This window comes from Chinchilla lanigera, unplaced genomic scaffold (assembly GCF_000276665.1).
Source record: "Chinchilla lanigera isolate Chin_1 unplaced genomic scaffold, ChiLan1.0 scaffold00026, whole genome shotgun sequence".
Classification (NCBI taxonomy): Eukaryota; Metazoa; Chordata; class Mammalia; order Rodentia; family Chinchillidae; genus Chinchilla; species Chinchilla lanigera.
The window spans coordinates 14,856,344-14,879,747 of record NW_004955427.1 but is presented as its reverse complement, the minus strand read 5'-3'; the positions used below and the strand labels follow the sequence as shown (position 1 = coordinate 14,879,747).

The following is a 23,404-nucleotide window of genomic DNA, read 5'->3' as shown; positions in this document are numbered from 1 at the left end:
CAGTAATGAAAATAGACACCAAAATCCACAACAGAATATTCAGAAAAACAAGTATGGCAATATTGAAAACATTGTAAACTCTGACCAAATAGGGCTTATTCCAGAAAATAAACCCTAATTGGAGAAAATCCGGTATTAATGTGTCGAATTTCAGACAAATTAGTAAAAGATAGGAACTTTTATAAGGTGATAAAGGTATATATAAAAAAACCTATAGCTATCGTCATACTCGATGAAAGATTAACTGATTTACACCTACAGTAGGAGAAGGGGCAAAATTATCAGGTCTCACCTATTCAGCATTGTAATAAAGTTTATACAGAGAATGATACGAGAGAGAAGGAGGGAGGAGAAGGCAAAAAAGAGGGGCGAGAAAGGAAAGGAGAGGGTGTGAGAGGAAAGGAGAAAGAGCACAGGGAAAGAGGAGGGAAGCGAGGGGAAGACAGCAGAAATGAATTAAAGACATTTAGATAGAAGTTAAAGAGTTAACTAATTTTTATTGGAAAACAGTATAATCCTGTGGGTAAAAAATGCTAAATGATCCATACATACACATACACAAGCTATAAATGAGTTCATCAAGTTAACTAGATAGGAACATTGTAAAAAAATAAACAATTATATTTCTATATACTAACAATAAGCAAATTAGTAAAACAATTCTATTCACTATAACATAAGAAGTCATTTTTGCAGAAATTTACAAGCTGATTCTAAAAATTATACATAACTTAAACTAATTATGAAAGGAAAACAAAATTAGACTATATGTGCTCCCTCATTTTAAACCTTCCTGTAAATGGTACAATAAGGAGAGGAATGTGGTGCTACCATGTAGGTCAATGAAATGGTCTTGAGAATCCACAAAATGAATCTTTCACATTTTTGGTCAGCTGATTTTGATAAGACTATGAAGGTAATTTGGTGGGGAAAAGTAGTAGTATTTAATAAAGAGTGATAGATAATTGATACCAGGACTATATGAAACATAAATGGATATTCATGATACTAGGATAATAAGAAAATTTTGTTTTAAATCCTTACTTTACACCACACATAAAAATTACTTTAAAAATAGATCATGGACTACATTTTAAAACAAATTACAACATTTTTATATAGAAGAAAGTTCTAGATAGGAAAAATTCTTCACTACCTTGGGTCAGACTAAGTTCTAAGATACAGTATCAAAGCTCAATTTGAAAACATGGGAACTATCATAATATACACAAAGACACTCCAATTCAACAATAAAAAAGAATTAGGAAAAATTATGAATAGACATTTCACCAAATAAGACAAAGTAATTACTAATAAGCACATGAAAAGATGCCTAACACCATTAATCTTTAGATAAGAGTAAATTTAAACTAGGAGATGCTCCCAGTATCGTAACTATACTAAAGAAGCTAGACAGTAACAAGTGTAGGTAAATATGTGAAAAAATGGAACATTCTTGCCTTGCTAGTGAGATTATAAAATGCTACAGATACTTTGGAGAATCGTTTAGAACTTCCTTAAAAGTTAACATAAATTTATCCTATGACAAACTTCACTTCAAGGTGTCCACCTAGAAGAAATGAAAACATACGTCCACACAGACTTATTTGTAAGTAATTGTTCATAGCAGCATTATTCATAATAATCAAAATCTAGAAACAATCAGTTGATGAGTGGATGAACAAAATATGATGTTTGTCCATACAATAGTGGACCTTGCATCCACAAAATAGGTTTTGGCTACATGCCACACATATATAAATGATTAAAAATGAATTATAAGTTTTGAAATCACAGGAGAGAGACTCTATATTGTATAAATAGTTGCATTTATAAGTGTCCAGAAACAGCAATGTTTTGGAACCAGAAGGCCAAATAGTTTTTGTCTGAGACCAGAGGTGAATGCAGGGTTTGATTACATAAGGACATAAAGGAAGTTTTGGTGGTAACCAAAATGTTTGTGGAAGTGGTTATACAACTCAAAATTTACATGAAGGTATTATATTGTACACTTAATACGGGTGAATTGCATGTTATATGAGGTAATTATCAACATGGTATTAAAATTTAATTACATTTCTAAAACAAAAAGAATTTGTAGAGAAACTTGACAGACATCAGACATCCTCATAACCAAATGACCAACAAAGCTCCCAGTACGGCATGCTGATATCACACAATTCCTGGTATTATAAGAAGGGTTCTCCTCTGTTTTATTCATTCCTAAAATTCATAATTTGAGTCTAATTCTGAGAAAATATCAGACATGTTCAAATTCAGTAACATAATGCACAATATCTATCACTGCTTTTCAAAAGTTATGAAGGTGGTGAAAAACAAAGAAAGACTAAGAAATTGTCACAGACCAGAAGATACTATGGAGACATAGTAAATACATGTGGTTTCATGTCCTGGTTCAAGTTCATTAAATTATTGTTTTATATTTGAAGTGGGAAGAAATTAGTGATTTTTTTAAAAAGTCATTATATTTTGGTAATGCATACTACAGTATTCATGGATGAGAAGATGTGATAGCTGAGATTCTCTTTGAAATGACCTAATGGACAAAAAAATGGATAACAATTTAAATGGAAAATAAATTAACTGTGGGTGATGAGTACATGGGAATTCATATTACCATGTGTGCCACTTTTTCATATGTTTAAAATTTTCCATAAAGAAGTTTTTAAAAAGTAAAAAAAAAAAATTCAAAGACCCAAAAAGTATTATAATTAACTTTCTAGGCTGATCACACACAGGCTTGTGTCTTTTAAAAATCAAATCTGAACAGTGTCGAAATGCATAAATCATAGAGAGGTGAATGAACTCTCAAAAATGATCTGAGCAAGATATGATCAGGACTGAATAGCTGGGAGAACATTAAGGCAAGTACCTGAATGCCTGAATTAACAGACCTCCTGAACTGTAATGCTTTGTTGTTCTTTTCTTGAGGATCTCTGACCTGGTGATATCTAAAACTCCTATCTATGTGAAGATTTTTAAAAGTAGAATGTGGTCAGAAGCAGCCCTTTGTTCCTGCTCAGTGTTAAGCTCTATCGTTCCTCAACCTCCTTCAGGATTCATTTTATTGAATGGGGGCTTTGTTTGGGCCCTTGTGACTTACGGGATAGGTTACTGTAAAATACTGCATTTACTTCTTCTCTGGAAGTGCAAACTCAGTCTTTTAACTTGTGAGAACGTAGAATTCTTTACTAAAGGATCTCTGCCAGGGAAGCATTCTTCCACGCTTTGTAATTTGCATTGATTACTGAGCTGTTTTTCAGTTCATCATTAGATGTTGACTACAATCTATAAAGCTGTACATAGTTTTGTTCCGATTGGAGAAGTCTGGCACTGGCTGTCGATTTTAATGGCTGAGATTAATCTATATTACGAAAATAATTTTTTTGGAGTTTTGAAGCTGAAATACTAGGAAATTCTTCTTATTGATGTCACATACTCTACAAATCTACTATTGGAAAGGTAGATTCAGTGTGCAGTTGTGAACTTGAGGGAAACAAATACCTAAGTGAGAAAGTTGAAAAGGAGATAATAGTAAAACCAGTAATAAGATCACTGTCTTAAATGTCTGCCCTTCAGAATTTTTCACTTTCTAATGACCTGCCTTCCAGTTTCTCCCAATACTGAGCCTCACTTGAATAGTAGCGGAGTTAATCATTTGTTCATGAGGCAGATATGAAGAGGAGCAGTATTCATGTCAAAGACAACTGGTCCCACTTCCAGGTACATCTTTGGGCCAAGATATGTAGTCACCAGCAGTGAGTTGGCGACTGTATTTTTTGAGTTCTGGCGCAAAGTAAGATCCATCTGTTTTGCCCAGCCGTTTGCTTGAGTGCCCCAGAATGGTCGTGTTATTAGTCTTCTGTGCGGTCCTGTTTGAGGTTATGTATAATATAAATAAACCTCAGTTCTGTTTGTGATGAATGCAGCGTAGAAATTAAAAGCTGTGGGATTGATAGTGGTAAGTGATACTGCATCTCGTATTTTCTACATCACTCTGTTTTCTTTGGATTGGGAAACAGACATTTAAAAATGAGTTTGTTATCTGGAAGGATAGTTGGGACCAAGTTTTCCTCAACAGCATACAAGATGTTACTTTTGAGCTTCATTACCTTCGCCAAGGGAAAGAAAGAAAAAAAAGCAGAGAGGGAGAGTAAGAAAGAAGAAAGTGAAAGTAGGGAACAAACAAGCAGAAGAGGAGTGAAAACAAAGATCAAAAAAGACAAATGACAGAATAGGAAGGGAAAAATGTTACTTAGTAAACTGTTCACAGAATTGACTTTATTATTTTGAACTGAATCTTTAATTCACTCAACATCTGGTAAATTGAGGAAAAGAAAATCTCACTGAACTGCTAGCTGTCAGTTCAATAGTTTATATGTAAATATTCAGCCCAGTTTCTATCACTTTTTCTTGTCTGAGCTAAAGTGAATTACTTTCACTAACTGTATTTTATTGGTGCGTAGGACAATACCAATTGTTCATATGGATTTATCTGTAGGGGGCCAGTTTTTATATTTTTGAACCATTTGTCAAAGATTATTGTTATTTCGTATGATTTCTGAGCACAGTTATTTTTGTCAGTTTCTTTTATGAATGTTCTTTTGCCTTATAAGGATATACATGCACTCCCCTCCTCTCATTCACTTGTCCCTGGACGCCTCCATAATTTCCGTCTTTACACTGGTGCATTTTTAGTCTAATTCAGGAATGTGAGAAGCAAAGGAAAAGTTTAGTCAATGTCAGTGATTTTTTTTTATTTTAAAAGGCGAATCTCATTCATGGACGGATTCAGTGCGAATCTGAGCAAACAATGTTTAAAATCTGTGTACGCCAGACAGACACATTATCCAAATTATTCTTCTGTATAGTTCAGAGAAAAAGAAAACAGGAATTCACAAGCGAGAACTGATGCATTTCTAATAACTGGTGCAATTTCAGGGGTCATTTATGATTATGCTTTCAAATATAGACATTAAAATATTAATTTCTATTATGTGAGGTTGGACATAAACATAACCACACATCCTGATACAATATGTATTTTAAAATACTTCTGTAAAATAGCAGAAAGGTAATTATAAGTATAATTTTTAAAAACTATTTTCTAAATTCTTATATGGTAGTTACTTCAAGCTAAAAATAGGCATGACTTAACCTAGTGTGTATAAGGTTTTTGTTAAACTATTTCCTTTTTTATAGATGATATTTTTGGAAGAAAGAAAAGGTTAGAAAAATGGTATGATGTTTTAAACCCAAATATTTATCATATAATTGGAGATTTTAATTCCTGAACTCATAAATTTAAACAGTAAGAATATATCTATATATTTTTTCTTTTATTTTTTAACTAGGAGGTTAAATGGGAAGTTCTGGTACAAAACCTGATGATCTTCCCGTGCTGTCTCACTGTGGTTGAATGTGACAAGATGTACGGTGTGAAGTGGGGCATACTAAACCCATATACATCGCAGGGACCACTTTGTCCTCCTAAGTATGTTCGTGTACCTCTCCTTCGCCATCTGCCCCTCCACCATTGCAGTCATTTGAAAGCAGTAGATCTAGCATTTGTTCTGCAATTCTATTTGAAGTCATCATTTTCTTTTAACGTATATATTCAGATCCATAGATTTTTCTTCTTTGTTCCTTGAGTTCAACCATTTCATGTAATATTTAGGCTGTGAAAGTATTGTGGAGTTGTTTTTTTTATAAAGGAGATAAAATATAACTAAAATTCAGAAGCACCAAGTTCCTAGTCACATCATCATGAAATCCTTAACATGGAGGCATATTTTATTTTTCAGAATGGCTCCCCCCTTTATTAAAAAATTACTCTGGGAAGAGGGTTTGTTCCCCCTTAACAGGAAAAAAAAAAGCCACGCTTGACTGATAATGCATTGCTTTGGATGGTGAAACATTATGAAAGTTTAATTTTTAATTAAATCTGAAATACCAATTATAACTGAAAGAGATTTTAACCTGTTTCTTTTCAGACTGCCTGAAGTTACATTTAGAAACTGAAATCACTGCACCTTAAAAACAAAAGATTGAGCTACACTGTGTTCCTGTAAGTGGAAGCTTCTTGCTTTTCCCTGTGTGGTTCTGTGACCAACTCCAAAAAGGGACAAAAACATGGCTAACGTAAGAACCAGACATGAGTAAAAAACTGAATGTCCTAGAAGAAATACATCTTTAAATAATTTCTTTCTTTTAAAAGTTTTTAGGCTCCATGTTCAGTATGTCTTTTTGTATTCAACTGAAATTGTGAATTCTTGCATTTAGCTGGTTTGCATTTCATTACGGAGGGTGTCACCCACCGTGCATTAGCACAGTGACATGCGCCCTGTTTGGAAAGATTCTTGGATTTCTGTAGCAAATTTATGAAAGGTAGAAGGTTTTTTAAGCCATCAAAGTAGATTCCATTTTTCTTTGTGATGTCATTAGCAATTTTTAGCCTTTGTGTCAATGGAAATGGAAAGTTTATGATGACATCACAAGATTCTGTTGCCTTGAGGACTTCAGGCAAAACTAAGTAAAATGCATAATTCCCTTGTGTGCGTGTGTTCCCCATTCTGCTACAAAGCAGTCAAAATAGTACATCTTATGTCTTCCCATGAGCTACAAGGCTGTCTCTCAGAGGCCCATTGTTCCATAAATGCATGTCAGAGTCTACCACAGTCTGGTCTACCCTTATTTAGCTGCTGTTTTGTCAATGTACTTGGAAGAACAATTAACATTTGGGATTTCAGTGTCTGAATAACAGGCAGTGAATAGAACTGGAGCATATAAAAGATTCAGACGCCCAGGGTAAGAAAACAGAAGCTTATAGTCAGTAGAAGAAAAAAAAAATCATTTTAATGCTTCACTCAAAGGTTGTGAAATACTACAAGGAAAGTCAACCTTCTTTTAAAATTTTAGATGAAGATGTACATTTTGATAATAAAATCCAGAAGCTTATAATGTCTTCCTGAGTTGTGCAGTTTACTGTGTGTGTTGCAAGGTGTTTTTCTAGAGTCTTAAAACATTTCACCTTCTGTTGTTGAAATGCCAGACTTAGGGCATACTGCATCATGATTTTCACAGTGTCACAGTCCCTGTCCAACACTGAATACTGAAGGTGATTTCAGACTATTTCTTCCACTTTTACTTTGGTTCATTGAACTCTTTCATTATTGACTATAGTTCCTCTGTGTTGATTGTAGGCAGTGGTAGAGTTGTTTAAATGTGTGTGCCTTTTGTCTGAGTTCCTAAGTCCTTTTTTTGTGCTAAGAATCAGACCCAAGACCTCAAGCATGTAGGCAAGCACTCTGTCACTAAGCTCCACCCGCAACCCACGCTGGCAGGGTACCCGAAATGGAGGGCACTTTGTCAGCTTATGCATATTGCCAGTCCAGCGGAGTTCCTGGCTGATACGAGAGAAGAAATGATGGTTATTGTTATTTTTGTCATAAATACAAGCATCCAGTCCCACAGACAGCAAGGTCCCTAAGAACAAGGAAAATATCTCATTTTTAAAAATAATCTCTAACTCTTGGCACAGAAGCAATCACAGATTAGCTTTTTTATTAGTAAAATTATAAAATTTGTAAAAAGTCAGAAATTTAGGATTTGTTCTGTTATAGAATATTTATTGTAAAGAAAAACCAAATAAAGTTTTATCAGTTAAGAAGACCAATCATAAAGGAATTTGCAAAAAATATATTCTTATTCTATTATTTTTTTAAATTGTAATACTGCATGTTAATATTACATGACAATGGAGTTTATTTTGAGAAGTTGGCAAATGCCAATAACATATCTTACCCTAACCATCCTATTTTTCCTGTCCCTCCTGCTTTTCCCCTTCCCTGTCTCCAAAAGTCTCCAAAAGTCTCCTGGTTTCCTGTGTTCTCTCCTTTATTTCAACTCCATATATATTCATTTATGTAGTTTTTTAGGTTTGTCAAGTAAGATAAATAATGCAATACTTGATGATTTTCTCTGGCTAATTTCACTTAACGTACTGGTTTCTGCTTCTATCCATTTTCCTGGACATACCATGATTTCATTCTTCTTTATACCTAATATTCCATTGTATATATAGAGATCACATTTTCTTCCTTTATTCATTCATCTGTTGGGGCTGAGGGTATATCCCAGTGGCACAAGCATTTGCCTGGCAAGCGCGAGGTCATGAGTTCAATTCCCAGTACCAAAAAAAAAGCATCTGTTGGTGAGCATTTAGGCTGTTTCCTCAGCCAATCCTTGGGAATGGCATTACTGTAAACATGAGTATATTAGCATCACTACAGTATGCAGTCCTAAACTTTTTCAGGACTGTCCCAAAGACTGGTATAGCTAGGTATACCAAATGATATTTCTGTGTTTAGCTTTTTGAAAATCTTCACACTGATTTGCATAGTGGGTGAACTGGTTTACGTTCCCACCAACAATGTAGGAGGGTTCTTCCCCCACCCCCACCCCCGCTTCCTCACCAACATTCATTGTCTTTTTTTTTTTCTTTTTCGATGATATTATATCTTATTAGGGTAAGATGGAGTCTCGGTGTAGTTTTAATGTGCACTTCTTTGATGGCTAGAGAATTGTAATATTTTTTCATATATTTTTTAGCTATTTTGAGCTTCTTCTTTTGAGAAGTATTTATTCAGTTAATCCTCTGACTTTCTTTTTTTATCTTTTTTTGGTAAGGGTTCTTTGTTCTGTAGGAGTTAATTTTGTGACTTCTTTATATAGTATAGGTATTAGTTCTCTATTAAAAGAGTAGCTAGCAAAGAGTTTCTGCAATTCAGTGTCTATCTATTCACTATCTAATTGGTTCTGTTGCTGTGAAGAAATGTTTGTTTGATATAGTCCCATTTCTTGATTCTCAATATTATTGACTGTTCTTTTAGAATCCCATTCAGGTAGTCTGCCTGTTCAACTGTTTTCTTACTAAAAATGTAAAAGACATTGTTCTTGGATTGGAAGATATAATATTGTTAAAATGACCATATTACCAAAACATGATCTACAGATTCAATGTGATCCCTATTAAAATACTAACAACATTCTTCCTAGAACTAAAAAAAAGCAATACTGAATTTCATCTGGAATCAGAAAAGACCCAGAATAGCCAAAGCAGTATTGAACACAAACAGCAATGCTGGATGTACCAGTATTCCAGCTTTGAAGCTATCCTGTACAGCTACAGTAAGAGAAACAACATGGCATCAGCACAAAAACAGAAATGTAGACCAGTGCAATAAAAGACACAGAAACAAACACGAGTATCTATAGCCTACTGATTTTTAACAAGGGGAAAAAAAATATACGCTGGAGAAAAAACAGCATCTTTAACAGAGAGTGCTAGAGTAACTGAGAAATGAACATGCTGAAAACTGCAGCTAGAACCAATCTCTCATCCTCTACTAAAGTCAAATTAAAATAGGTCAAAGACTTAGATAAGAAATAAAAACACTATGACTATTGGAAGACAAGGATAGATTTTCTGTTCATGTTATCAGACTAGGCATCATTCTCCTAGTCTTTCACTTAATTGACTTTACATTGTTCCTGATTAAAATAAGAACAGCTTATTGTATACTGTATCCTTTCTGTCTATAAAATGGTTTTGAGTAGTTTCACCTTTAAAATGTGTATTAGTTTTGAGTAGTTTCACATTTAAATTGTGTCTTATGTCTCACACCCTCAAGTTGACAGAGTTGTAAGTCTACCTGGCAACCATGTGAGTTTGTGTTCTTGTCATCCCAAGGAAATGGACACATGATACAACAGATAGTGAGCAAAGAGGCAAAGGATTGGAGACGTTACTATGAACAGCATCTAATTGTAATTTCTCAACATCTATAAAACCACAGTATTCTTTAGAACTCAAAGCCACTTGACATAAAGGTTTGTATCCTTCCTCCCCATCAACAGTTCTTAAAATTTATTTTCAGAAGAGATTCTTTCATTTTTATTAAATCAGCTTCTGGGGATGCAAATGAAATCTCTCATAACACCTGGTCTCTGAGGCAAAACTAAAATGATAAAATTTAGGCCTCGTGAATTGTACTGTTATCATGTTGAATAACATTTAAGGACATCAAAGAACTTTATAAAAACATTTTACATTTATTAAGATTGAAAAATTAAGGTGAAATGGATTTAAGGGCAGAACATCATCAAACATGATAGCTGGAAAGGATGCATGAAATGAAAGTCCATCACCTCACTTGAAATGAAAAAGTTGGGACCCAGGCTAGGGCATACAAGTTACGCAAACCGTACTGCCCACCAATGAAGATCATCCTTAGACATTTATTCTTCCAAGTAGACTCAAATGTAGATGCTTAGCCTTCAATTTTTCCTCTACACTCATTGCATGAGCAGTGTTTTCTGAGAAGCACATCACTTTACATTCATCTTTTGAGACTTACTAAACTATAATATCCTCTATTAAGGAGTCCAAACTTCATTAATAAAGGAGTAGTCTAAAAACAATGATTGTTATGATAAGTTTTTATTTCATTATTCCCATATACTGTACTTTGACAGTAGGCCTTTGGTTGTTCAATGAGTTGTATAAAGGCACATTTATTGGTTGACTTAATATTCTTGATGATGATTTACAAAGTGGACAGAAGACCATTAGAAACTTCAGTAGTTTAATTGGGCTTACAGGCATGATGAAACCAGTAATCCGAACAGAGCCATTGTGACATGGAATTCAGGCTTCCTAAGAATGTGCATAGAGCATGGTGTCAGAATGTCACTATTGTCAGGGGTTATTTTCATCAGAGAAAATTTTTGCAGAAAGTGAAAACAAGGAAATAAACTTTAGTAATTTAAAATGGATTACTTGCCCTGATGATTTATTTCACATTTCCTATGTTGAATTCTGTCATAAAACAATCCAAATAGACCAGTATAAGTGCTTTTCTATTACTTTACCCAGAACGAAGTCCTGGGTAGGTCTTATTTTTGTCCTTAAATCATTTTATCCCATCCATATTTTCCCTCTGTTCCCCCTGAAGAAGTTCATATCACTATATACAAAAAGATAATATCCTAAGTCTTTGTACTCCAAACATAGAGGTTGTTCCATGGAAACTGGCATATAGAGAAGAGTGAATTAGGGTATGTGAATGCTACAGAGGCACCCTAGATGTAGGTATTGAACAAGATACTCTTTACCAACTTTTTTCTTTTCTCTGTAATAATTAATGAATATTATTTGCATGCCTCCTATAAATAAAACATGTAACCAGGATGCACAAATAAGTAACACCCATTTTCTGACAGTAAGGAGTTTGCAATCTATATGGAAAACAGGTGCATCTTTCTTACAGACAAAATGTTTACCAGCAGAGAAAGTAAATGGTGAATGTTTCTTCTGGCCCATCAAGGAATAATGTGTTAGCAAAAAGCTAACACAGAGGGAGTAATAAATGAAAGGAAGGGAATAGAGAGTAGTAATGGTGTGATTTTTGCCTATATGACAGTTGTTGGACCAATGATTAAAAAACATAGAAGTGAAAGAGAACCAGAATGTATGAGAGAATCAGTTTTCCAAACGTATGGTGGCAAAACAGTAGCAGGCCATGAAGCCAGTTTACATAATCACATAAGATGGGAACAAAGTAAAACAAATATTAAAAGAAAACAGTGTCTCGGATATTCTGAAGATACTGGATTAAAAAATAAATATCTATCTGGAAATTATACCCCTACAGTATGAAAGAAACTTTAAAGCCAATATTAAATACTAAATTCATGTAATCCTAATTAAGGGATAAAATTATTTTTTTTCTTCTCATATATGAAAAAGTGGAAGCATAAAGCAATTTGCTTCAGATAATGTGAGAGGTAACTGGTAGAGACAGATTATGAATGTGTCTGTCAAACTGCACACTCGCTCTCTTCCATGACTTGACACTGCTTTCTAAGGTTATGTATCTTCCGTTATTTCACTGTTGATAGCTCACAAAGTTATTATTTCTAGTTCTTATATTTCTCCAAATTCCAGTCCTGTATTTCCAACGTCTGTGTTTACATCTTCCAGCAGACATTCCACTGGTTTCTCAGAGTCAGGTATCCAAACTGAATTTATCCTCTTTGTTAAAAATCATTCTCCTTTTGACCATCCTAATATTTCTTACCTCAATTTCCCAAGGGCACCTAAACTCAAAATATATCATTCTTGCCTCTTCCTTGTTCTAAATGTCCAATACATTACCAGGTCTTTTTAATTCTCCTTTATTGACATCTCTGTCCTAGTCAGGCTTTTCTCTTACCTGCAAAACACTCCTAATTGGGAGAAACAGGGTAGGGGAATCAGCTCACCTTAAATACTGCTGCCCCATTAACTTTCCTGCACCAGAAGCACTAAGATTATGCCACCTTTTTTCAAACAAAATGTTCAGGTAATTATATAGACTACCAAACAATTGCTAACCAATATCATGTCATTTTAAAAACAAACTTTAACCTCATTTCTGATTTATCACCTACCCAATTTTATATTCCATACTCTCTCAGCAAATTTGAACACTCACACTTATTCATATTGTTTCCGCCATGGGAAATGTCTATCATTCTGGTTTTATTTTTTCATGTTCAAATCCATCCCATCCTGTCAGGTCTATTTCAGTTGCTCTTAATTTCATGGATCTTTTCCTCCTTGACCTATCCTCATATAATCCACTCTACCTACTAAATTCATTTAGCATATGTAGTGGCCTTGTTAATGACTTCATCTTGGACTTCTAGCTTCCAAAACTGTGTTATTTTAAACCCAAAATACTTACAGTTTTTTGTCACAGAAGTCTCAATAAACTAATACATTATTTATCTATAGTTTTTTTTTTTTGAGTCATTAAGTACTTTTCTCTGTTTTATAACACTGTTTATGTGTGTTCCTTATCCCCTTACAGGAAAATAAACTTTAGGGGTAGAGTCCATATTTGGTTAACATTTCTGAGTCCTGAATAATCTACCACAGTAGAATATTCATTTTCAACTATGTTTGGGAATATAGAAATGATCCATTAGGTCCTCATGAAAAGTATAGTCTCTTAAGGGAATCAGATACTAAGTAAGGACACAAGTAATTACGAAAGTTGAAAATTATGTCCAGTCAGTGGGCTATGAATACAAGAGTGGGTGGGAGAATTTATTACAGTGTCAGTCAAATAATCAGGACAAATTCTCAAGAAAGTGTCATTTGAGTTGACCATTGAAAGACAGGAAGAATCATCTAGGTGAAGAATTTGGAATGGAAATGGGAGATGAGAAAGTTCCAAAAGAAATAGCACACAGCGTATTTAAGTACAAAGCCTTAAATACAAACTTCCACGTATTCATGGAACCAAAAGGATTCCAGAGTGGTTATAGCAAAATAGGCAGAGAGGCAGAGGGAATGGAGTCAAGGACAGAAAAGTGCCAAGACAAAGAATTTGAATTTTATACTGGGAAAGCACATCATAGACACTCACAAAAACAAAACAAACAGACAAAAAAAAACCCCACAACCTAAACTAAACAAAACAAACAAAAACATTCATTGAAGCTCAAAAATAGAACAAGATTAGTGGGCTTGGTGGAACCAAGGAGGCTGTGGCGGGAGTATCCCTGATGGTTTGAGGACAGCCTGGTATGATTCATAATGAGTTCAAAACCAGCCTAAACTATGTAGCAAAATCCTGTCTCAAAAAATAAAAAAATAAAAAATAATAGTAAAATAGAGTAAAATCAAAATAGTTCAAAGATAAATGGTAGGTCATGCTCATAGAATCTATATATTCTTGTACTTTGAATCCTCACTGAAGTTTTCAAAGAATGTGGACTTTTGATACTGAAGCTGAATAGTTCAAAACATATTTCCCATCTGCATAAACATTACATCTCTAACAACCTTCTAAGACAAGTCGTGTTAATTCTATTTCCTTTCTAGTTAATAACTATTAAAATTCTGTTGTTAAATAATATATCTTTTATTTTGGTTTATTTGTAAGTGCTCATGTTGGAAAATAGTACTGCATACTGAAAATGTGATTTTAGACTATCTTTTAAACTTTAAACTTTAATTTTCTTTTTAATTGTAGAATATTTTACCATATGCAATGACCAGAGTCCTGAAAGCATTGAAAATGAATCATTATTATCCTTCTTATTACTACCTACAATATTACTGAATTTCTGGGATTGAAGAACAATCCAGATTGTTTTGAAGTATGATGCATTAATATCCTGGAATGCCACTAAGCCAGAACAGAGATATTGGTTTGTTGTGAAGTGATACAAATTATGTTTTTGCAATTAAAGAAGTGGAGCAAAGGGAATATGAAAATTAAACCCTAGAGAAGTAAGTTGGGCTCTAAAGATAAGAGAATCTGCTATATCTCAGTATAAAAAAAAAAAAAGACACTGAAGTCAGTAAATATTATAACAACAGAAAACCATAGAAATTATTTATTCCAATCTGCTCATTTGGAAAATGAACAAAGTTCAAGCCTAACAGTCATATCCAAGTGACTCAGTAACTAAATATTTAACTGTATAGTAATGCAATTAAATAGTTAATAGCTCAAATGGTAACACTGGACCATAATTCCAGCTCCCACCCAAATTACCCCACCCAAACCACCTAATGGGTTATTGAAGTCCCTACCATAGCCCTTTCAAGGGCTTGGGAGAGAAAAGGAGTATTAACTCCATGACATGAGTCTCTGTACACGTCTTAATAAAAACTCTGAACAATATATATTATTCGCAATCTGTTTACTTAATGTACCAGATGCATTATAAAAGTTGTCTCTAATCCTTGCTACCGACAGTCAGCAACTGCTCAACAAAGTAAGAATCATTACCACTTTATAATGAAAACACTGAGCCTCAGAAAGATTAAATAGCCTCCATAATCACAAGCCCAGTAAATTAGTTTGTATTGCTATCAGACCTAACTGATTCAGACTCTTTGATGATCTCCTGCTTGATGTTTTCAATATGTTGTACTTTGTTTTCACCTTAGTGCATGTGATCACATGTATCATTAGTTCTTTAATAGCCCAAATATCAAAAAAAAGAAAAACTAAAAAAAAAGTTAGAAAGGTAAGAAAATTACATTTAGCAATTTACATTTAGCTGCCTGAATAAAGCTACTTAGTATTTAGATTTCATTCTCACAACATGGCCTCATGATACACTACAACTGAGGCTCAGTGAGATTAAATCGCCCCACACATTTTGATAAAGACCTCAGCCAGTTCCCAAGCAGTGTATGACCCAGATGTTCTGCTGTTATTTTGTCTTCTTCCAGCTCACCTCTTGTCTTGAGGTCTGGTTAGTTCTCTGTAGTCCACCGCCTTAGCTCCTCATCCAACTAGGCAGAGTTGTGATGCATGCTCTGATAGGCTTGTCAATGAGACAGACAGTGTGTTAAAATATTGCTTTTACAATGGAGTTATATTATCATGTCTGGGAATAAATATAATTTCTTTCTATGTTTCCTTCTTTGAGAAGTGAGGACCTTGAAAGACTGGCCAAGTCCATGGTATTAGTCTTCTGTCTCTGTCATCTTGACTCTACATATTTATGCTGAATATACCAAATGTACAGTAGAAAATGGTGCCCCTAAACTAGGTCATACTTTATAACACCTTTGAGAAGTGAATGGAAAATAAAATAATTTCATTGATTAGACAAATAAGAAGAAATAATTTGAAGTTTTAAATTTGAGAGTAGGAGCTGGGCGTAATGGCATATACCTGTAATCCCAGCACTTGAAACCAAAGCAAGAAGATTATAGTGAGTTCAAGGCCAATTTGGGATACATAGCAAGACCTTGTCTCAAAAAATCACAAATAAAATAAATAAATAAATAAAATAAAAATAAAATTGGGATTTGGTTTATGTTTTTCTTCTGAAGACCAGCTTAATTGGGAGGCTTTATGGCATGATCAGAGGCAAAAGTCTATCAAAGTGCTCAACATTATTGTTACAATAATAACAAAAAACTTTGAAAATGCAAACATATTTTTGAATTGCTTTCTATTATCAGCTACAACTGAGAAGTACATTAAAACTGAACTCCCCACAGGATAAATAATCTTTTGCAAAAGGGAAAGGGACCAAGGACTGGAAGTACAGGGAAGGGGACAGAATGAAAAAAGAGTTAAGGTTTGCCATGTATGTGTAGCAGATTTCTACATTAAATGTAATCTTATGTACTGCAAACATGTACTAAGAAAAATTAAAAAATGAAGAAAGGATACAGCTATTGAAAAAACATAAAAGTGTCACATTTTTCCTTTAGGAAAAAAAGCAAAATTGAGGAAGAGGGTTAACACTTGCTAATAACAGGTCCCACAGGAAACAGGATCTTGAATTTACTTTCAAGTGTCGGTTTTAGCAGCACTGTATGTTAACATCCCCATGTTTGAGGAGACCATTTTCTGATATTGACACACTTGAACAATTATAAACTGAGTCTGGGAATGGGCTCTAAAGCATCAGTATGGATAACAATTTTATGATAATTACATCAGTGCTACCTGCAGGGTTCTGGAGTCCCTCCCCTACTTCTGGAGTTTGATTTCCAAGTCTGTGTTTGTGAAAGCCCTTAGCTGTCTATTCAAGTCTTCTAAAGTAACTCAGTTAAAATCATCTTTCCTGACAAAAAAAAAAAAAATCATCTTTCCTGCTTAGCAGGGGGGACTTTGTTCATTGGCACAGCTTTGTTCTTTGCAATATGTTGCTAGTAACCCTAAATCAGAGATTATATTAATGTATCTTTTAGATTTCTGGGTCTTCTCTGGTGGGGAAAAAAACATTTTTACAATTTTATAATATTTTGTTAAATATCCAATTCTGGCTCAGTATTTTGTTCTCAAAAGAATTTTGAATTTAAAAAAGCTTAGTAAGAGAAAGGAAGCTTATCTAATCTCTTCAAGACTGATGAGAAGCAATTAAGGAACCTTGTCACTCTTTGAAACAATAAATTTCCAAGGAACTAGGTTCATGTTATTCAGGAACAATAAGGGATTCTTGCAAGTTGGTTCTACATGTAACCCTTCATTATTACAAAAGGCATTATGAAAGCACCATTCCGAGTAAACTGGAAGGGAAATGAGGACATGCTGAGCTGAGTTCTTCCAGGGGGAACAGAGACAGTGATAACAAAATGAAGATAAGTCTTCTGGTTAGTACCAGGTTCTCTGGTGATATTTTTAAAGATACAGGAGAATAATTTGGCTCATACAAGATAGTTACTGAATATTAGAAGGGTTAGATTTTTGACAATGTCATTTACATTTGTGCTAATGTTCTAATTTAGAACTTTTATCCACAAGACCTTTTAGGGGATAGAAAATAATCTGTATGAAAACTGGTTTTTTTTTAAATTAATAAGAACTAACTCTGCAAAGCTATATGGGACTCTCTGATTGATGATATAATACTGCAATACACTATCATTGCATTGCCACTAGAGAGGCACCAAGTATAATTGAAGAGAAAGAGTATGCGGCTATCTGGAGATTTGACTCAGGCATTGGCTAACAGTTCTGTCTTAAGATCATTTTCCTTATGAGTAGGAGACAGTTCTCCCTATATTACAGACATGTAAGGCAAATTCTAGTGATACATATGAAGTTAAGTTTCATAGGATAAGGATAGTTTATAAGTACTATATATTTTATAGAATAATTAGAAGTACTAATCACTCTGAAGTCTCAAGAGTAAGGTGCTTTATCTAAGCTATTAGTGATTTGAGATTAGTTTATTTTGAAGTAGTGGAGTACTTTGTTACTGCTAGGAACTGGTCACACATTCAAAACAATGACTAAGAATGGAATACTAATGGTGTATTATTTATTTTAAAGATTTACTCCTAAAAGTCCAAAAAAAAAATGTTCTCTGGACAGTTCCTCTCAAAAAACAAATTTTTTATCTCCTACATTATATGACTTTCTTGAGGGAAAGACCTGAGTAGAGGTCCATAATTGTTTTTCTCAGTTCCTAATATCGCACCAGATGTCTTTAGTAAGTATATGTTGTGCACACTACATTAAACTTCTGTAAAATTTATTTAAAAATTTACTAAATGTTAATTTTGTTAACTCTACTATATGCAGACTTCTACTGAAAATTGTGCAGACATGAGAAAGTACGCATTAGAGATAAAACCACTGACTTAGAATGATCATAATTTGGAAATGAGATAAATGTGAAAGTAATAAATACTTGTGAAAATGTATTTTATGTTTTCATGTGAACTCAAAAAAAATTATAGAAAATTCCATCTCATTTTTTACATTGGTCCTCTATAGGACTGAAAAGAAAAATGAACTTTGGGAAAATGATTATGTTTTTCTTTAAATAATTTTTTTTCATTACTTACAATGAACATTTATTGCTAATTAAGTTTCTTATTTTAAAGACAATAAAGAATAATTTAAAACATTAGAAACAATATAGAATTTCACTAAACAAGATGATAGGAATTCAAGTGTGCTGATTTTATTGCATATTGTTGTCTTCCAGTTAGTTTTCCACAGTATCAGACATAAGCATGCAGATTGGTCCAAAAAATTAAAAAGAAAAAATAATTTAAGCAGTAGTTGTTCCTTTCAATACACCAGTAGAAATCAATAGTACAGTTATCCCAGCTATCCTATGTATATACATATACAGTATATTTTTCCCTTCCTTCTCTCTTTCTTTCCCACATCGCTCATCCCAGTTGTTCCTTCCCTTTGAGCAGTTTCTTTCACTTTCAGAATATCTGTTGTACCTTTTAGATTTTATTTTCTCTTCAGGTTTTTACACTACAGAGACACTATGATGTTTACACATGCAGGTCTGATTCATTTCACTTGTGAGTATGGTCTCTAGTTGCATCCATTTACCCATAAAAGCCTCTAGTTTATCTTTCTTTATACTTCAGTAGTACTCCATTATATAAAAATGCCACATCTTTATCCATTCCTCATTTGATGGACATTTAGGTTGTTTCCAGATTTTAGCTATGACAAATTGTGCTGCGGTAAACATGGGTGCACATACATCACTGTGGTATGAGGTTTTCAGTTCTTCTGGAAAAATACCCTGAAGGAGAAAAACTGAGTTGAATGGGACCTCTAATCCTAGTTTTTTGAGGAATCTCAAACATTGATTTCCACAGTGGTTTCACCAGTCTTCACTCCCACCAACAGTGGAGAAGGGTTCCTTTTTTCCCTACAAGCACTCCAGCATTTGTTATTGGTTGATTTCTGGATGATAGCCATTCTTTCTGGGGTGACATGGAATCTCAGAGTTGTTTTTATTTGCATTTCTTGAATGACCAATAATGTTGAACATTTTTTCATGTATTTATTTGCCATTTGTTTTTCTTCATATGAAAAGTGTGTATTCATATCAAATGCCCATTTTTGGATTGGGTCTTTGAATTTGGGGGACCTGACTTTTTTTAATTCTATATGTGTTCTAGATAGAAGTCCTTTGTCTGAGGAACAGTTCATTAAAATTTTTTCTCAGTTTGTGGGTTTTCTTTTTACTATGTTGATTTCTTTTGATGTGTAGAAGCTTTTCAGTTAAGATGAGATCCAAGTTCATGACTCTTTGATGTATTTCCCATGTGGTTTGGTTTGTTCATGAACTCTGTGCCTACCCCTATGTCTTCAAGATTTCCACCTACTTTCTCCTCCAGTAGATTTAGTGTTTCTGTTTTAATATTTATATCTTTGATCCATTTTGCCTTTAGTGTATGGTGATGGACATTGGTCTAATTTTAGTCTTTGGCATGTGAAAGGCCAGTTTTTCCTGTACCATTTATTGAAATGGCTATCGTTCCTCCAGTGAACATGTTTAGCCCTTTTTTCAAAGATAAGGTGGCAGAGTGTGTGTGTAGTTGTTCCTGCATCTTCTAATGTGCTCCATTAATCCTCAGATCTGTTTTTTTTTTCTGCCAGTACCATGTTGATTTTATCACAGTAGCTTTGTAGTATAATTTGAAGTCGGGGATTGTGATGGATGCCTCCTTCCTTTCCTTTGTTGCCCAGGATTGCTTTTGCTACTCTACGTCTTTTCTGGTTCCAGATGAATTTTGGGAATGCTTTCTATAGATCTGTGAGGTATACTAATGGTATTTTAACTGGGATTTCATTGAATTTTTGTAACAATTTTGGAAGTAGGGCCATTTTCACAGTGTTCTTCCTCTACACAAACAATGAATATCTTTCCATTTTCTGAAATTTTCTTTGATCTTTTTCTTCAAAATACTGTAATTTTTACTTGATGGAGTTTTAAAATGCATAAATATATTTTTAATTCCCTCTTTTATTTTCTTAGAAAAATGGGCTAAGAAAAATAGACAACACACAAAAACTTGAGTTTTATTCACCTTCCTTAATAAAATATAAAAGTACATATGCTAAATACATTGATTCATATACTGAAGATAGGATTTCAGACTTTGAAGACAACATGGCAGATAGCTACCATGAAAGAAAGGATCTCATAAAATCAACAAGGATCCAGGAAAACTCAATTCAACAGTTGCAAGGCGAGGCAAAGAGGAATAATGTATGACTAATAAGAGTCAATAAAACACCACGAGGCAACACAACTGGCATAAAAAGAATATTTACAGAAATAATAGCAGAAAATTCCCCAAGCATGGAAACAGAACCTGATATACAAGTGAATGAGGCATATAGAACTCCAAACAACCACAACCAAATGAAAGTACACTCAGACATATAATAGTCAAGTTCCCAGATCTCCAGCAAAAGAGCAGACTATTAAAAGCTGCTAGAGAAAAGAAACAGATTACCTATAAAGGAAAGCCCATCAGAATCACTGCAGACTTCTCAGCACAAACCATCCCATCGAGAAGAGCTTTGAGCGAAGTAAAGGTCCTGCAACAAAACAGCTTCCAACAAAGACTGATGTACCCTGCCAGACTATCCCTCAAATTCAACAGAGGAATAAAATATTTCCACAACAAAGAACAATCAAAGAACTTCATGAGTGCCAAGCCAGTGTTACAAAGAGTATTAAAAGATATTCTAGCCAGATAAAAATCTGACCTCAATTTCAAGAACAACAGTAGAGATGAAACGTCAAGAAGAGCAAGCAAGTAAACAGGTAGAAAACATAAGAAACCAATGCAAGTAAATAACATGGCAATGATAAATCTACACATATCAGTTATAACTATAAATGTAAATGGCCTCAATTATCCAGTCAAAAGAAACAGACTGGCAGAGTGGATTAAAAAACAAAATCCAATGATATTCTGTATACAGGAAACACATTTCACTGAAAAGGAAATCCATACACTAAAAGTCAAAGGATGGAAAACAATCCTCCATGCAATAGGAACCCAGAAAAAAGCAGGTGTAGCTATTCTATTTGCAGACAATGTAAATTTCAAGCTGACAACAATCAAAAGAGATAAAGAACATCACTACATACTTGTTAGGGGAAAACTGCAGGAGGACGAGATAAAAATCATAAACATATATGCACCAAATATTGGAGCTCCAAATTATATGAGACAAATCTTAACAGGCATGAAAACCCATATAATTAATAACACTATTGTAACAGGTGACCTCAACACCCCATTGACACAAAGAGATAGGTCAACTGGACAAAAAATCAGCAAGGAAATAATAGATCTGAACCAAAGCTGTGAACAAATGGACTTAGTAGCTCTATACAGAATGTTCCACCCCACATCATCAGAGTACACATTTTTCTCAGCAGCACATGGGTCTTTCTCTAAAATAGACCTTATTCTAGCCCATAGAGCATACCTACCAATGTGCAAAATAATTGAAATTATCCCATGCATATTATCTGACCACTGTACTATGAAATTGGAAATTAATGATAAAAGGAACTCCAAAAACTCCATAAACACTTGGAAATTAAACAACAACCTCCTGAACAACCAATGGGTCACAGAAGAAATTAAAGAAGAAATTAAAAAATACCTACAAACAAATGAAAATTTAAATACAACTTACCGGAACCTGTGGGATACAATGAAAGCAGTCCTCAGAGGAAAATCTATAGTGGTGAATTCACACATAAGGAAAACAGAAAGAGAACAAATACATAGCCTAATGTTACATCTTAAACTTTTAGAAAAAGAAGAGCAAGTCAAGCCCAAAGCCCAAAGAAAGGAGGAGATTATAAAGATTAGGGCAGAAATTAATGCAATTGAGACAAAACCCTCCAAAAAATAAATGAATCAAAGAGTTGGTTCTTTGAAAGCATAAATAAAATTGATGAACCCCTAGCCAACCTTACCAGAAAAAGGAAGGAAAGAGCTCAGATTCATGCAATAAAGAATAAAAAGGATGGAATTACTACAGATTCCACAGAATTTCGGAAGATCATAGATACCTACTTTGAAAATCCTTTCTCTCATAGGATAGAAAACTCAGAAGAAATGGACAAATTCCTGTATACGTACAAATTACCAAGGTTGACACAAGAAGATATAAAATTCCTGAACAACCCATATCAATTAATGAGATTGAAAACAAAGAAAAAGCCCAGATCCTTATGGAGTCACAGCAGAATTTCACAAGAAATTCAGAGAAGATTTAATACCAACACTCCTCAAACTCTTCAAAGAAATTGAAGGGGGAGCAATACTCCCTAACTCATTTCTGGAGGCAAGCATCATCCTGAAGCCAAAACCAGAGAAAGACTTAACCAAGAAAAAGAACTACAGGCCAATCTCCCTAATGAATATAGATGTAAAGATACTCAATAAAATAGAATGCAGCAAATCATCAAGAAAGTTATACATCATGACCAAATTGGATTCATTCCAGGAATGCAGGGTTGGTTCAATATTCACAAATCTATAAATGTTATACGCCATATCAGTGGAGCCAAAGACAAAAACCACATGATCATCTCAATAGATGCAGAAAAAGCTTTCAACAAAGTCCAACATGCATTCATGATTAAAAACTTTACAGAAAATAGGAATAGATGGTCTTTACATTTACCTAATCAAAGCCATCTATGACAATGCAACAGCCAACATCATTCTAAATGGACAAAAACTGAACACTTTAAAATCAGGAACAAGACAAGGATGTCTGCTGTCACCACTCCTATTCAATATAGCTCTGGAACCATTAGCCATTGCAGTTAGACAAGAGAGAGAAATAAAAGGAATAAGGATAGGAAAGGAAGAAGTAAAACTATCACTATTTGCAGATGACATGATACTTTCTATGGAAGATCCCAAAAACTCCACAAAGAGACTCCTTGAATTAATCAACAAATTCAGCAGTATAGCTGGGTACAAAGTCAACACCCAAAAATCGATAGCATTGCCATACATAAACAACAAACAGACCGAGAAATTAAGGAA

At 34.1% G+C, this 23,404-nt stretch overlaps 1 protein-coding gene across 6 annotated transcripts in view; it reads left to right on the top strand.

Annotated features, from left to right (window-relative positions):
• Zbtb20 (zinc finger and BTB domain containing 20) overlaps positions 1–23,404 on the top strand; it is an 821,796-nt gene that overhangs the window by 351,748 nt on the left and 446,644 nt on the right. For 4 of the 6 annotated variants that reach the window (XM_005386415.2, XM_013515065.1, XM_013515064.1 and 1 more), the window contains one exon: positions 6,015–6,088. The exons of 1 other annotated variant lie outside the window; for it this stretch is intronic. The gene's annotated coding sequence lies outside the window, so the exon portion shown is untranslated. Of the gene's footprint in view, positions 1–6,014; positions 6,089–15,883; positions 17,201–23,404 lie in introns of those variants that run through there. One more of the 6 variants, XM_005386420.2, reaches the window with a different exon arrangement.